Genomic DNA, 18,726 nt, shown 5'->3' with positions numbered 1-18,726 from the left:
TGAATGATGAACGGATCTGAAACGAATGGAAAATTTCGCGTCAGAAATGCCAATTATTGGTATGTCAGATTTTTTGAGTCATGAACTCTTATTATTCATAATCGATCTTAGTTAGAGTAAGGGAACGTTTTCGATATCAAGCAGCTCTTATTCAGGCCAGACACTACCCTTTGGTGGCATTTTGAAGTACAAAATCAAAATCAGTTACAATTTTTTGAAATTTATGCGATTTACATGTATTATTATTGTCGTCTATAATTTTTCCGTCTATCTTGTTCATCCGTTTCATCTGGTACGCTTCCGTGAGGTGTCCGTTTTATGCGGTACTCGTCCGTTGGATTTACGTTCGATATCCGTTCTGTCCGGTACTTTTCGGTTTCTCGTACGTTGCATATCCGGTGTGTGTCCTTTATGCATTCATTACGTGTCCGTTTTATTTGGTCAGCACATCAACGGACTCCAAACGGATAACAACTTTGTCAACGGACAACTTTTATTTTCATCAGTTAGGCGTCCGTTCGTTCTTTCGTACTACCGGATAGTACGGTAAGGTGTGACCATAGCTTTATGAATTATAGTCAGTTATAACATGTATATAACATTTGTCCTCTGCTAACCAAAGGAAAGTGGAAGTTGGATTTTGAATCAGTTTAAAAGATAAAAGCACATTGTTAATTTACATCCACTCAAATCACGGATTTCAGAAGTACAAAAATTTAAATCCATAAAAACGTTATAAAATGAGTAATAAATCTGTTCTTGTCGAGAATTAAATACAACACGTTTGATGCATTCTTTCCTGGTTATATAATAGTGTTTTTTACGTATACATGTACCTGTTGTACTTGGCAACAACGAAGTTCTGGGCAATATCAAAACGACAACAATCTATTTGCAGGGGACAACAGTTATATGCATGTATGTTTTAATTGACATTTCATAAAATATGTACAACTGCATGGCTGACGAAAGAGGTGTAATAACGATAACTAAAAATTAACATTAACCTGTAATTTACTTGTACACAAATTGCGCAAATTGAATGAAAGAATCAAATATCGGCGCAAATGAAAGATCGAAACAAATTTAAATCACCGCAAATGTCATTTAAACCTTGATGACACCGTTCGTGCTGCTCTTAAGTTTTCTATGCATGCAACGCTGTATAGGCTGTTTGTTGTTTCATAGTCGTTTTCGTTTTTTAAAATGTTATTGTTAGGTTTTTTTCGACCAATAATGTTTGATTTTACTTAAGTATTTTCTTTTTCCGTTTATCATTTATATATTTGTCTGCAAGGATATATAATAGATACGTAACTATAGTATTGTTTTATATGTGAATTATAACATAACAGAGTGCACATAGAATATGATATATTTACTTGGTTATGATTTTTCGTAATTGTTTCATTTAGCATGTGTTTCAATTAAATAAATCATATTAATACTTAAAATAGTTGCTTATAAGCCATTGTTGGGAATATTGCTTATTTTCATCATCGGGTTCATATGCATGCAACGACTCACTGCGTAAACCAAAAATTCGAATTTATCAAATGGTAACCTCACTTATAGGTCATCGTTCAACCTTAAGCAATAAGCAAAACCGACTACGCAAAGTTATCTGTAAAAGGCCCGAAAATGGCGAATGTAAAACAATTCAAACAAGAAATCAAACGGTCAGATTTATGAACAAAACAATGAACAAATATGATATACAGCAACACTTTGTATGCAAAGAAACTAATGTCGCTGTTCTTCAATTTGGATAAGTATAAGATTGAATTGTCACCCTATTAATACTCTGCTGAGCAAGTCTGTTCTCGTTAAACCTAGTTTATAATAAGGTTATTTAGTCCCAAAAATTAATAGTGATTTTTGCGTTTACAAAAATTCTTAGCGGACATACGACTGGAAAGACGGAGAGAAAAAAATGGAAACTACAGTTCTACGCATGCTTTCAATGCGTGGCCCTTGATATCATTTTTTTTTTTCGTGAACATAGACAATGTTAGTGCATTGACTTGGCATATCAACGATATAAGGATCAGGCTTAGAAACGGGGAAATGCGAGGCTGTGCCGAGCTTTTTCCCCGTTTCGGGCCGAATCCTTATATCGTTGATATGTCAAGTCAATGCACTATTATTGTCTTTATACTGCAATCTAAAAAAAACACATTTTCAATTGTTGTTTAATGTGTTAATGTCATCATTGATTGAAATATTGGGAAACTTCCCCCTTTTATAAAAAGGCATCATATCATGCAGGCGGAGAAATATGCAACACGATGAAATGTACATTTACCTGTTGAAATTCGCAATCGATGGTGAACGAATTTGTTTAAGAATGAACTAAAATATCCACAATAAGCATACATATAATGATTTATAGTATGCAGACCAAACATATTAACAAGTGAAATATGTTTTTTTTTATAAAAATTGCAAAAGAAATAAGTTTGAGTCGTTGTATACATTGAAAACAAGAACAGGTTGAAAAGATCGTATGAATAATTAATTGTATCTCGGCAATTTCTATTTAAATATTCATGAGGAAAAGTGATATCATGTCAGTGACCGTATATGACATATAGAAATATACGGTCAACGCAATTTGACAGCTCAAAAAGAACGAGTGCAGTATAAATATAATTATATGCCTAATCTATTAACATTTTGCACCCAATCGATGCGACCCCGGCAAAAACAAACACATGATAGGGTCAAATATACGGTTTTGATTAACGGTTAAAAGTTCAAAATTTACGGGACAAAAAGTCACAAACATTTTGCAATCGATGCGACCCCGGCAAAAACAAACACATGATGGGGTCAAATATACGGTTTTGATAGTTAAGAAAATTGTTCCTAAGCCTTGATAAATGAAGATTTTAAAATTGAAATCATGCTTAGTCAAGTTATATTTCTTGGCACGAGGTAGCCATTACGTACATGTACATACACATTAAGCCACTATGACAAATTGTTTTCTGAACAACTATTTGATCAGCATTGATTTTTTTCTAAATACATGTTGTTAAAAAAAGTTGTATTAAAAACAAAAGTCCAAGAAAAAAAGTTTTATCTTTTTAAAGAAAAATAATCTCGAAACTGAATTGTTTCTTTCTGTCCTGTGACTTTCTGTCCTACAATCTTATTTTCATGGGCGATATGGCAAGCACAAAAAATAAAAAGTGGATTAATGGCGCATGAGACAACTCTCCACAAGAGACAAAATGACACAGAAATTAACAATTTTACTAATGTTCACCGTAGGGCCGTCAACAATGAGCAAATCCCATACCGCATAGTCACCTATAAAAGGCCCCTAAAATTAATGACAAATTTAAAGCAATTCAAACAATAAAAACTAACGACCTAATTAATGCACAAAAAAAAAATAAACGAAAAACAAATATATGTTACACAACAACGAACGACAACCACTGAATTACCGCGGCTCCTGACATAGGACAGGCACCTACAGAATGTAGCGAGGATAAACATTTAAGCCCGCGGGATCTCAACCCTACCGTAACCTAGCTGAGGCAGTGGTGTAACAATAAGCATAAGAACGAATATAAAAACCAGTTGAAAATGAAAGATTTTCATTTCAACCCCCCCCCCCTTTTTAATATCATACATAGAAGTCAGGTGCCGACTTACGGTACATACATTCTGTACCCCTTCTCGCTTTCCCCCAAATAAAACTAAAAGAGACAATAACTACCGATAATTACATTAATTTGTTATCAAGCATATGTCAAAAGCCTTCGAATTTAAATACATATCTTGTTTTTTTAACCCGTAAATTTTGTTAAAAAGTTACTATCATGAAATTAAATTAAATAAAAGCAGAGACGTACATCATATATAATAAAATCAAGGATTTGTATACATAGTTATCCTTGATACAATTGTATTATATATAAGTCGGCAAAAATAACAGGCCAATGAGCAGATCACTTGTTTTTTTTTAATTTGTCATAGTTAAAGTCATAAGAAACCTCAAATTAGAAAAAAAATAATGCATGTTTTTTTATAACTCAATGGATAGTTTTCATTATAAAATTTCTGTACATATACTTTTTTCTGAAGAAAATTCTTTAATCTATTCATATTTAGAAGAAGTTTACTTTATTTTAATTGCTTCCTTCCAGGAAGCAATTCCCCCGACATATTTTCCGTATGCAAAGTGACCTCAGTGTGACCCATCTCGTAAAAATCCGGTGATTGCAATACTAGTACGCATGGATGTCCTTAAAATAAACTATTATCTGAATTTTAAACACGTGCTCAATTTCCATACTTTTTTGTTGATTTTTTGTCGATTGTTGACAAACAGGTGACAATCGTTAAACTTGGGCTTCAAAACACGAACTTTCATTACCTGCCATATTTTCACAATAACACTGACCGATTGAAAAAAAAGTAACGATTATACGAAATTTACACGAAATAAATTCGTGCACAGAAGACTATAAAATAATGTTTGTATGCATTGGTTCAAGAATTGGAAGAACATTATTTTTCACCGGTCACTCGTTTCTTATGACTTTAATTTTTATTCTTTATACTGTTCCGAGTTGTATTTTAGTTTACGCGATGACGGTACTCCTTCGTTGGAAAGATCTTTAGACACATTACATGCGTAAATAATATAAAGTTTTAACACATGGTGCTCCGAAATCAACGGAGGAAATTACAAGCTGTAACAACAACGAATATGGCGTTGCTCTCCCTCCTCCGCAATCTTCGCAATCAAAACAAAATGAAAAAAATGCGATATTTAGTCAACACTAATCATGCTAATGTATTACTACGACAGACATTTTCGTCGACATGTACTAATCAGAGATGTGGTATTAGTGAACCCCAAAAATTGCAATTGAAAAATGAAATTGAAAACTACATAAACAATCACAAATACACTTTGATTGCTGCCACAGCTGATGTTTGTAAACAAAAGTTTCACGAACACGTTATTGGAAATAATCTAGGCGAATCATTTACTAGTAGGAGTAGTATATGGCAATTTCCATGGAATAGAACTGAAAAAGACAAACCATTTATTTACGAAAATTCAGAAAATATATTTGCAAGAGGTTATGATGCACTGGAGGGTTATTTACATGGCGAAAAAGTTGACCATCCTAATTGTGCTGCTTTCACAGTGCTGGAAAGATTTTATAGCAATAAGGGTATTTATTAAACTGTGGCATGCTTTTCTTTAAATTTTGGGTCCATGTGCCCAAAATCAGGTTTGCACCTCACACATTTTCAACCTGGGTCTGTTCACATCCTTTTTGTTGTGTTATGTGGAATAGATATGTGAAATTTATTTGTGACTCTTTATAGTTTGCTGTTATGTGTGAGCCAAAGCTCCTTGTTGTACTCTGATCACATGATTTTGAAATCCTAGCAATAATCATAACAACCAGTCAGGAGACTTACTTAAATAAGTGATTTTCTAAATCACTGATTCAAGTAACATTATTTCCATAAAGGTTGGAAGTTAGAGTTGTCTTTCTTTAATAATCACCTATTTAAGAAGTTCAAATTAATCACTAGAAGAAGTGATTTAATTTCATTGTAGCTTTAACTATAGAATACATGTACTAATGATCCAGCCTGAGGGACTTATTATGTTTCTAAACTTATGAAGGCTACTTGATGAAACTAAATGAACAACGCAGAGTACACTTGAGTATACTGCAATGTTCAAATTTAAAATTTCCTAAAGAAGCCGGTAGATGGTTAAATATACCTCGTGAGGACAGAATATGCACATTATGTGACATGGGGGTGATAGGAAATGAATTTTATTATCTGCTAGTATGTTGTAACCCTAATATTGAAAGAATTAGAAAAATACATATACCAAGATATTATTTTTTTAACCCAAAAGAGGACAAGCTATTTGGTTTACTATACTATTGTAATATAAAAGTGCTCAATAATGTCGCATTATTTTTGCAAAAAATCATGAAGTATTTTTGATAAAAGAAACTGTTAAGTACTTACCTAATTCAAGTTGTGTGTTATAATCCAATTATCCATATATATGATATATATATATATATGTCATGATATGTGTATTTGTTTGGATCGTTTAAATCACGTGTCAAACAACCATATGTTACGGTGTGTTTGATGACTTATATTAAATTGACCTGTTTATATGTTTATTTCAATTTTGTTCTGTTATTATACCACTTCTGTCCACGGGGGGGGGGGGGGGGGGGGGGGGGGGGGTAACTTCGATATTTTTTTGGTAGGGGTGTGCCATTTTTGCCTCAAAAAACGTACCCATTTTAATATAACATTCACTGAAATTCAGTACCTATAGTTATATAAATATTTAAGAAAGAATGACCTATACTTATATACAATATTTAAAATATGACCCATGCTTATATAAGCACTAACTTATCATCACTCATAATTCATAAATATACCAGCTACCCTTAAGTTTTTATATATGAATTGACATCGTTTGGTGCATATTTATATATGATATGTAGATCATACCCCAAATCAATATACAGTTATCAAACATAAATGCATTTTAATATAGGATGTCATTAAATCTCGCAAAATTATGACCCATATTTTTGGCACATCCCCGTATACCCAATAATAGGAAGTAACCCCCCCCCCCCCGTGCTTCTGTCAAGCTGTATATTATGTTTATCTGCCTCTTGTAACAATGTAAACTGTCAGAGTGTACAATAAAATCTTGAAATCTTGAAATCGTGTTGTCTAGGATGACCAGGTCATTTCAGGTGATGACCTTGTACTGAATCTAGGATAATGACATAAAAATCACTTGTTTAAGTATCAGACCTCAATTTCCTTCCCAAAAATCACTTCTTTAAGTATCATTCTTTTAATAACCCCCACTAATTTCAACCCCCTTAAACAGTGAAATTTTTATCGCGAACAGTAGAATTTTATTACATAATCTGAAATGAAACCTTGAACTTCACAGGAAAAATACTCCCACTGCTGGGAAAAATCTTTTAAGAAAGTATCAGTTCATTATGTAAAGCCATTATTATAGCATTTTTTCAACTAAAATAGAATTTTCAGCTAAATGATAGCATCAAAGGCATAAACCTTGCTACTTAAAAGAAGCAAAGAGTTCATTTTTTTTTTTAATTTTACTAATTAAAAGATATTATTTAAATCTATGTGTTTAAAATTTTGAAAAAACTACAAAATCACAATTTGTGACAAAACCTCGAATTTGCTACTCAAATAACAATGAATAAGAGATTTAAAAATCACTTATTTCAGTAAGTCCTCATGACTGACAACAGTAGTGTATAAATACAATTTATCATGTCAAACTCGACTATCACATGTATCAAAAACAACAAATGGAAGTTTTTAACAACTTCGACTGGCTATACAGCCCTTGCATGGTCGGTAGCAACTATCACAGTAGCACTTCACTCTAATTTAAAGAATAATTTGAAGCCAATGAACCTAGTTAATGATGCATGTGACATGCGAACATGAAGGGTGTGATTATGTGAATTGGGAGTAAACTGACCCACTGATCACAAACATTCTTTTGGCTGTCTACCTCTTGGACATCTGCTTCTTCAATGATCTGCTATTCATTGACGAACAAACATGTTGAAACTTTATACATGGACTCTTTGGCCCCACAAGGGCATTTCCCAAACCATACTAGAGACTGTCTCAATTTCGGCTACTGTTAGTCAGTTGTTAGTGTCAAATTGGTTAAAATATACTGTGATTCATCAAAATATTCTTATCATGTATTGCCATAGGTCTCAAATAATTATCGTTACTGTAAAAAATTAAAGTGTATCGTCTGTATCAGTTGATTTTTAATTGTCTAAACGAAAGTGTTCATGTTATCACCAGGCATGAACATTTACTGCAAACGTCATTTGGCAAATTGTTCTATAAATACAATAAATAAACATGATCTGTCAAACATTTACAAACATTCATTAAATTGAATATATATTGTTAAATTTTCTTTAGAAATCCTGAAGTATATTTTCAGGAATAATACCAATAACACTCCCAGAATAATTTTTAACCGGATTTTTGTGTCAAAAATGTCGGTTATTGATTTGGGGATGTACGGCGGGCGGGCGGGCAGGCGGCAACCAAATGTTGTCCGTGCATTTACTCATGAAGCATTCAACCAAACCTTTTAAAATTTTAATATGTTGTTACTGACAACAAAATGGAGGTCAAGTTCAATAAAGACGATTTTGACTTTTACCGTTCAGGAGTTACGGTTCTTGAAAGTTTAAAAAATGTTGTGTCCGTGCATTTACTCATGAACCGTTCAACCAAACCTTTTAAAATTTTAATATGTTGTTACTGACAAAATGGCACAGCAAATGCATGTATAAATAAAGCAAGGACTTACTTCAATCTGGAATAATATTGAATTTTCGAAAATTGATGAGAATGGAATGATGAATACTAAACCAATTAAGGGGTAATACTTAACTTTTTACAATGTATTATAACCATGATCACTGGTACAGGTTAATATGATAATCGTGTTAGTTAGTTTTAAGGTAGAGTTGTGTCCCTTGTATATAGCATGACTAGTATATTTATAGAAATCTTTTTTTTCAGAACTTTATGAAAGAAACCTTGCTCAACTGAACATCATGAAACTGACAAAGACAGAAACTGCATCATTGATAACTGGTCACCTTCTTTCACAGCTCCTGTATAATCCAGCAAATCATATCATAGATTCAAGCTTGTCTGGAGACCAACCACATGACTGCGGCGCTCCAGTACAATATGGATACACAAATTTTGGTAAGATATGTCATGTACATGATGTATGTACATATAAACATGATAAAAGAAAAAGAAAAGATCAACAAATTCTTAAATGAGAATAGAAAATCTCTACTGTTCAAATATATTATCATAAACCACATATACAAAACATGATTAATCCCGTCTGGTGAGAAGAACACAGTACATGTACGTCGATGATTATGAACATCATACACCTGTACATGAAATAACATTCATATTTTCACAATTGTTTTATCAACATGCTAGAGGGTGACCTGGACATACATGAAATATTTGCCACTGGACATTAGGCAATTAACAATGAATAAATGCTAAGGGTCCTTTAAACACTTTTGTAATTTTAAATTTATTTTTTTCAGGAAGTGCCCGTCTATTTTATGGAAGTGCAGATATCACATTGTTTCCAACAACCAAGGACATGTTTTTAGATTCTCAAGCAAATACAGCTGCTGTGTTTCATATTGGAGAACCAGAAGAAAGTCCTGATGCAAACAAAATTCACCCAAAATGGATTACTAATGATGAAAATAATGATAACGATGACAACGACGAGATCTGTGATGAAAACAATGGTGAAAATTTTAATGATGTAGACATTAATCAAGTCTGTAAACAAGCCATCTCTTTATCAATGTGGAAACATAAACAAAGGGTCTTGGCCTACAGTGGAAACCAGGATTATGGTTCTTCAATGGTACCTATCTGTGCCATTAATAGACACAAATATATGGTGGTTTTTTATAATGCTCAGCACGATTACCTATTAAAAATGCAAAAGAAAGACTTTTTACAAATTTTCGACAAAGACAAACTAGAATTTTCTACAATTATTAATCTTTGGATGTTAATCCATCACAACTTATTTTGCACAGAACTGTCTGATGATGCTATCCAAATCCTTAAAGGCACTGGTGGCTTAATAAACATATTGGGAGAAGATGCATTTAAGGAAGTTGTTAAAACTTCCAAATTTGATTATGATATAGATCCCAGTGGAGATGAGTTTGAGGTAGACGTGCAGAATGATTCGATTCCTGCTTCAGGGTAAGTTACATGTACCCCTTAATCAAGTCTTGAAATTTTGTGCACACTATATATACACAATAAATGTCAGACATATAAAAACATATGATTTCATACTTTTAATTTGGTATGCAACACCAGTGTTTTGTTTACATGTACATTGTACAAGACTCATAAGTTGCACTTAAGGATGTACTTAGTTACTTAGGTTTAGGAGTTTGTTTTAGATGTTGGGACTCCTTGGTTTTTTAATACATTACAAAGTAAAAAAAATGCCCCATAACACCCATTGTTTTTTTCATATAAGACTTCAATAGCTCTTAAAAGGTCATGTACCATAAGTTGAGTCGATTTTAGATTTCTTTTCATTGTATTTTAGACCCCAAAAAGACCAATGCAAATGTATGGTGAACTTCCAAGTCAGCCTTTTCCCGCCAACTTTTTAAAAACCCATATCACAAAAAGGAGCTCCATAACCATTGATAACATTTTAACATATATTTTAACTTTTTTTGTTCATTATCTATTTTATCAATTTTAATATTCTGAATTTTTTTCAATATCAAAACACTGTGCGGGACAAATTTGCCATTCCGGTATCGGCAAATCTGACTTTGTCGGTTTACAAGATATCAAAAAAAAAATTTGCCCAGTGATAGATTATTGAAAAACTGAAAAAATGCCATATGTCCCAACTTGTCACTGTTGTCACTCTTGTCACTGCAGCTGATTAAAAGTACATTTCCCTTGGGAAATTTGATAATTCCCATGGGAATATTAGAATTTCCCATGGGAACATTGGAAGTTCCCATGGGAAAAAATACTTTTCCCATGGGAAGTTTAGAGTTCCCATAGGAACTTTAAAGTTCCCATGGGAAAAGATGAATACAAAAAGTTCCCATGGGAATTGATTCTTCCCATGGGAACAAATTTTCTTCCCATGGGAACAATTTTTCTTCCCATGGGAACAATATTTCTTCCCATGGGAACAAATCTTCTTCCCATGGGAACAATTTTTCTTCCCATGGGAACAATTTTTTTTCACATAGGAACAATTTTTCTTCCCATGGGAACATACTATATTACAATACAAACATTATTTTCCATTTGAATTTTTTTCTTCAGAAAAATTACAATTTGTTGCAAATACTGGATATATGAGAATAAAAGAGAATATACTTCTGCCTTAGCTGGATGGAAAGCTGTAGGGCATAACACATTTTTGGAACCTTGTAAAACATCTCAGAAAAGCAGATTTGTCTCCGGGACAAGTTTGCAATTCCGCTGAGTGCAAAAGTTGTTCACCTTAATTTTTGGAGTTACGTCAAAATGAAGTTGATAACTTGGTTGGTATTGGTTCCCTGATAATTGTCCTAAAATTTTTTGGCTCTAGCACCACTGTTAAAAAAGTTATGCCCCTTTTTTCAACAATTTCCTTAGAGGAATAGTTGTTTTCCTCAAGGGAAATCAAATTTCCCTAAAGGAAAAAGATTTTTCCTCAAAGGGAAATTGTTTTTTCCTCAAGGGAAATTGTTTATTCAAGGGAAAAAGATTTCCTTCAAGACAACAAATTTCCACTAAGGAAATCATTGTTCTTCAAATTTCCTCTAAGGAAATTTCTGAACATCAAATTTCCCTTATTTGTTCTTGTTAAACATTTCTTCTCTATACCATGTATACAAACAGTATGAATATAATTATTACAAGACTGTCTAGTTGATGCAAATGATATTCAAAACTTTCATAAATGTTTGACTCAACATTTTAATGACATTGAAAATTGATAAAGTCTGACTGTTTAGATCTAGGTATTGTTCATACTTTTTATAAAATTTAACTATGATTTATAAAAAAAATTTGTAGCAAATGATTCTGTTTTCTTTGTAACTGTTTCAATGCAATACATTAATAAGCAACCAATTTGAATGTCATACCATTTGTGGTGTTCTAAAGAATTTGTTTATATATTTGCAGATTAAATAATAAAATATACACTTTTCGTGTTATTTTAAATTAAAATTGTCTTCTGTTTCAGCTTGTGTACAGTTATTCAATCCACTACGTAAGAATTCAGTGAATACATTATTCCATTCACTTAACATTTTCCTTCAATTCTAAGAGAAAACATTTTTGCAAATTGTTCTTCAATGATCTTCTTCCGTATATTTGATATGAGGGAGCGATGTAAATGAGTGGATAAAACTGGTGTTCCTTTTTTCAACAACAAAATAGTATTTGTTCTGCATTCTCCTTTCTTTCGAATAATATATATAATATGTTGTTGCTTTTATGCAATAGTGTTTTTGTGTATCTATGATAGAACTCCATTTTGTTTATGGGCATTATCATGTGATAATGATGAAATTTCCTGTTTCTTTTTTGCAGGAAAGCACACGTTCCAGTTCAAATTAATCCAATTATGCACTTTGTAAATAAATTTCAACTTTAAGTTTCCTCTTCAGTAATGACCTATTGATCATGAAAACCAAGATGTCTGATCACCTATAAATACACAAAATAAACAAATAAAATGTTATAAATGGAGAGAGAAACAGCAATAAATGTTTTTCATATGTATCTTTCTTTATTAAAATTCATTAAGTAAACTTGAACCTTGGGAAAAATAATTAGCTGTGATGTAGACTAGAAAGTATAAAACGCAAAATAAAGTATTCACGAAAAATTAGTTGATTTACATTAGTCCAGTCTGTGATTTACATCATAGGTTGCCATATTCCTATTGTGCCTGTCCAAAGTTCAGAGCCTGTAGTTTTTGTAAGTTTAGTCTGACACTAAAATTTAGTGGTTGTTGTTGTTGTTGTTTCATACCGGTTATATTTATTTTTTGTAATTTATTTTGTAATAAACTAGGCAATTAGTTTTACAGTTTGGACATGTTGGATTGTTTCAATTTTTCATCTTTGGGTCTTTTATAGCTGCCTACTTTGACTATAGGGTATGGATTTTCTCATTATTGAAGGTCGTCACAGGCCTACAATTGCTTTCTTAAAGCCATGATAGTTTTCATATTTAATATACCACATCTTTTTATTTTTAAAGTAATCATGATTTTCATCTTTCAAGTTCAACAACTTCAAAAAAAAAAAAAAAAAAAAGTGGCCTTACCATTTAGGTTTAGTTTGCTTCTGCAAATTTTAAATTGCCTATCATTTCTGCTGTTTATAATTTCTCTGTATCTTCTATAGTTCTTGTCCTATACATAAAAGAGTAAAAGTTATTATTGAATGGCATCTTGCATCAATATTTTTTTTTGCTGTTTAATGTACATGATGTATATTAATGTGTGTTTAATAAGAAGAGTGCACACGCTGAAATGTCTCGCCTTCTTTTACTAATCATTGATAATATGTTGATAGTCCTAAGTATAAAGCTTTATCACAACTGTCGCATAAACTTAACATTAACCAAGATAAATAAATAAAGACTAATGAACCATGAGAATGAGGTCAATGTCAGATGAACCATGCCAGGCAGACATATACAGCTAACAATGCTTCAATGCAACAATTATAGTTGACCTATTACTTATAGTTTAAGAAAAATAGACCAAATCACAAAAACACTGATCAATGAACCGTGAAAATGAGATCAAGGTCAAATAAAACCTGCGCCACTGACCATGCTGACATATAGATCATAAAATATTTCTATACACCAAATACAGTTGACCTATGGCTTATAGTATTTAATAGATAAAGACCAAAACTCAAAAACTCAAAAACTTAACTTTGACCACTGAACCATGAAAATGAGGTCAAGGTCAGATGACATCATCCCACTAGACATGTACACCTTACAATCATTTCATACAACAAATATAGTAGACCTATTGCATAAAGTATGAGAAAAACAGACCAAAACACAAAAACTTAACTATAACCACTGAACCATGAAAATTGTCATAAATAGCATAGACACCTCTTTGAGAACAACATGCGTTAATTGTGCAAGTATAATCATTGATAAATCATGCACAGGATTGACTTTTTAAAAAAAGCCTATATATTGAAATTTTCTGAAAATATTGCATGCATTTATTAATATGACCAATTTCAAGAAATGCGCAAAGATGTGAGATGATTTATATAACTGTAATTTCAGGAGGCCTTTGTGACCTTTGTATGATTTTTGTTTTAGTTTCTTTTTTTATATCGAAGAGTTTAATATGACGTCCATTATCACTCAACTAGTATACATTTTTGTTTAATGGCAAACTAAAGCATGCCTCACAGGCAGGGATCCAGGAGGGTCTGAGGGTTGGACATGTTGGAACTCCCTTTCTTCATTGTTCTTTATTGGACGATCAATGCATTTGAATTTTAAAATTAACACCATTCGAACGTAAATATATTTCAAAACTAAGACGCTGCAATGTAAAATCCCAGTAGAGCTGGGAAGATGGTAATAAGTCATTCCAAAAGAAAAAAGGACATGCAATCTGTGTTTAACTGCAATTGGCAATGAATTCCATTATTTATTTGAATGCAATTCTTTATTAGTTAAAAAATATCAGAAATCAGCATATTCCAGAGTACTATGTGAAATATCAGAATTAAGCAAAAATGAAAGGACTAACTGTCATTGACAAATATTAACTTATTACTTAAAAATGTGTCTATATATAATTCATTTCAAAGTTAACTAAAATATTATAATGTTAAAATATCATGAATATTATAATATAAAGTAATTTTCCATATATTTTATTTTTAAGTTGTTTTATTTATTTTTTTAGTTGTATGTGATTGTATTTGGTAATTTACCTCTTAATTGTTTCACATGTCAATGTGACGGAGTGTTTTTCAAATAAAGCAGATTGTATTGTATTGTATTGAATGGGGACATGTAGTTGGACCCCCCCCCCCATTTGTCTTTGGTTAGGAACCCCTCCTCGGGTTGTGGGATTTTCTCGTTGCATTGAAGACCCATTGGTGCCTTTTGGCTGTTATCTGCTCTTTGGTCTTTTGATACATTCCCCATTTACATTTCGATTTTATATTCAGTTCTAGTATAAGTATTAGACTTCCTGTTGATTTGGTTTCACATTTCGGCTTCGTCAGAGGAAAGCGTTCCAGGAATAAAATAGCCTTGCAAGACGTCATAATTATTTGGACTAGATTTTCACCACCATCAACATTGTAAAGCTTGTCTCACTGTGGAAGAAATGAGTTTGGTGCGTTTACAAAAATACAATTGTCTGTGCTGACAGAGGAGTGTGTGTGCATACCATTATTTAAATTTTCTAAACCTTCTTTTTCAATATTTTGTGCATTTCTTGGTAATATACTGTCAGACCTCGAATGCTGCTTTACAAAAACGATCAACTTACAAGTAATGTAGGGGAAGGAAACTAGCTAAAAAGACCAAAAATAAGCCACAACTAATGGGGTCTCATTTGGGGGTTCTGTTCACGGATCTCGCTTTATAGTTACTATTTATTTTTTTTTTAATTCCCGCATCCCGCTTACACTATGCAAGTAAACAATTCTAATATTTTTGTAATTTCCTATGTCCCGCTAAACTTCATTTCCAGTTTTCACGGCACAAAATTTTGACTATTAGTGACACTAAGCACTGTGGTATTTTACCAATAGTAAGGCCATATATTTCGGTGTGTAGAAATACCGCAAAGGAATTCTTAATGGCGCTGACTAAGAAGAAAGTTTTTGCATTAATAAGGACACTAAAACGATGTTTTAAGATCACAGAGAATATGGATATATAGGAGGATATGATTAAATACCTCATATCTGTAAAGGTAGGTATCAATAAATATTGTAATTTTGAAGTTAAATGACTTTTTAATCAACGCGTGCCACTCGGCACGTGACCAACGGCTTATTGCAAATTCACTAATCATCATGTTCAATCAACCTAATCCAATACACAATTGTCTTTTTATCGTTACTTATAGATTAATTAATGGTTGTTGTTGAATAAACCTAACGGTAACGCTAAAGCGTGGTAAAATTTCAAGTTTATGAAAGAAAAATAAAAAATAAAAATTTTTGTGTTTTAAAACTTTGCCTTTGTTATATTTTGTTTTTAAGGAAATTGCTATGCAAGCTTTTATTAAAATTAAAGAACCCTATTTTTAGATACAAATTGAGACAAAAATGCTTTTGAGATTTCGTTTCCTTGTTAACAACACAAGAGTTTACATATATATTATCATTATACCTTGAATGAAAGACATATGCATGAGTGTATGTGGTGTCCGTGGGGTTCTTCAAAATCCGATTACAGAAGTAATATAGAAAAACTCCAAGAGGTAAAATTATATTACGTTTTAAAAAGAGACTATAAATCATAACTGTGAGAGTGTCTCCTATGAACAATAACTTTAAAACTGATGTCAATGCTTTTTTTTTAACAATTCATCTTTATTTCAACAATTGAAGATGAATACCATTTTATTTTATAATGTAATAAGCATCTTGATGTAAGAAATATAATTCACAATGTGCAGGCGCGAATCTAGAGCTTGAAGCGGAGGTTTGGGGGAGGGGGTACGTGATAAATGTTTAGAATACTAGAGAAGTTTTCTTGTTATATAAAACCATATGTTTTTCAATAAATGGCAAACTTTTTGTTCATCCGGCATATGGTTACTCTAAATAAACTTTTGATTAATTTAATTATTTGATTACAGATCGTATCTACCCGTTTTGCAATTGCTGTATCACCCTAAGTGAGGCTAATAATGATATGTATAATAAAATATAGAGGTAGCAGTCTTGGATTGTCTTAATTAAATCCTTTGATCCTCTAATTATCAAGTTACCCTCTGGCCAATGTAATTATGACTTGTGTATATTTAAAGAAGTTTCTATATATATCTTTATTCTCATAAAGCAAATGCATTACATCGGTACAGAGATAACAAATACAACAATAAATATTTACAATATGTACAAAACAAGCGAGAGAGGTTATAAAAGTTACAAGCCAGGAGTACATCACGGGCCGACAAACACAAGTATTTATATTTTCTATAAAAAAAACAAAGCTTCTTCAGAACTGGTTTTCTTGTACTTGACATAAGTTCAGAGAATTTAACTGTATTTTGCCGTTTTGTAAAATATGCAGTTAAAAACTCTTTTCGTTTTTGATTGAAAAATTTGCATTCAAATATAAAATGATATTCGTCACCTATTTGTCGATTGTTACATAGACTGCAAAAGCGGTTTTCTCTGATTACGTTTTGCCATCTTCCTGTTTAAATCGGCAACTTAGTATAAGTCGTTTGAAATCGACAAAAAACAATAGCGTCTTTAAAGTCCAAAATATTAAAATATTCTTCAATTCCAAGTTTTTCTTAAACATTTTGTAGTTTATACCTTTTGACGAATTTTGAATGAGGGAATTCCAGTTCTGAATATATTGATATAGCAATCTCTGCTTTATGACAGTTTTTAACCATTCTTTATTAACAAAATTTTGTGACTCCCATATGTTTGAGAAACCACAATCTTGAAATATTTTTTGTATAAACAAGATCCATTTTATCTGGTCATTATGTAGCGACAACGTGTCACCCTATTCAATATATAGTAAAGACAACATTAAAAAATATTTTAAGATTTTCAAGCGGTGTGGTTGGGTGTCACGTTGACAGGGGGGGGGGGGGGGCTGGGTTCACCTTAATTACGATCAAAACATGTTTTTTGTACTGCCTCTTATTAACAGAAACTAAAATCTCATTAAAAATGAAAAGTCAGAATATATTTTAATATAAAATTTGTAGAACAGAAGTTAAGTATCCCATAAAACATCATGAATCATTATACATGCAGAGACCAAAGCAGCAAAGATATAGTAAATAGAATCTATTTGCATTTGCCTATGTTCTATCCTTATAAAACCTTGCTGTGGGGCATGGTCTCTGACATCAGAAAAATGAATGAAGTATTGGCAACTGGACGTTGTAGCAACCAAATATAAATCCTCACTTTTCCGTGAAGTGTTCACAATTATTTGTCTTTTTAAAATTAAAAGGATTAAAAATTCCCAAACTGAAAAGAGTTAAAAATACTTTATTACTTTAGAAGTAAAAATTATAACAGACAGAATAAATACGGCAGAAACAAACAAATGGGAAAAAATAGAGAACAATTTGAAATACCATATATACATGTTTAAACAGTATACTAGCAGAGTATGAACGGGTCAAGGTTGAGCGAATGTGAATTTTTACCTATTACACTATTTTAAAAGGTGACAATCTCTTTTTTGAGGCACGTGTCGAATACACATTAGATAACTTTCTAATTAAAAAAGGTATAATTGTAAAATTTAAAATTATGAATTTTTAAAAAGTCTATTTTTATATGCCATGTCCTTTGTAACAGTTGTATCATTCCATCATGTCCTTAGTGTACAATTTTGTTCTTAGTGCACTAAGGGAGGTCCTTTGCGGTATTACTACGGACCCCATATATTTGAAGCTGTTCAAAATACTGTACATTATAGGTACGTGTATCAGATTGAACAATAATTGTCATATATATAAAAAGAATAAGTAATCTGGTATGAAATATGTCCACTGGAACGACCGTGCAAGTGCTATATATATATTATAGCCAGTCAAGGTCGTTAAAAACTTCCATTTGTTGTTGTCCACTGAAAATAAGCTCTTGAATACACGAATCCCCGTTTTATTAATGCCAAATTTATTTGTTAGTATTTCTTATTCTTTTTCTTATGATTTTATCATATTTTTTTTGTGAAATTTTCTGTGTGGTTGAACATGAAATTGCCTCCGATGCTACAAAGAAAATTTGTTTAATGTCAAATGTTGGAATATATGCTAAGTATTACACGTGGACAGGATGTTCCCCAAAAAATAAG

General features: G+C 32.0%; 1 long non-coding RNA gene across 1 annotated transcript; it reads right to left on the bottom strand.

The window, feature by feature from the left end:
• Positions 1–11,594: 11,594 nt before the first annotated feature.
• LOC143083597 (uncharacterized) lies at positions 11,595–15,283 on the bottom strand. The gene is made up of 3 exons (XR_012980799.1): positions 15,104–15,283; positions 12,982–13,069; positions 11,595–12,357 (listed from the first exon to the last, which is right to left on the bottom strand). It is a non-coding gene; the product is annotated as an uncharacterized LOC143083597 (long non-coding RNA).
• Positions 15,284–18,726: the final 3,443 nt, after the last annotated feature.

Source organism: Mytilus galloprovincialis, chromosome 7, assembly GCF_965363235.1.
Source record: "Mytilus galloprovincialis chromosome 7, xbMytGall1.hap1.1, whole genome shotgun sequence".
Classification (NCBI taxonomy): Eukaryota; Metazoa; Mollusca; class Bivalvia; order Mytilida; family Mytilidae; genus Mytilus; species Mytilus galloprovincialis.
Note: the sequence above shows the minus strand (reverse complement) of the source record. Positions and strands in the feature narration are given on the sequence as shown.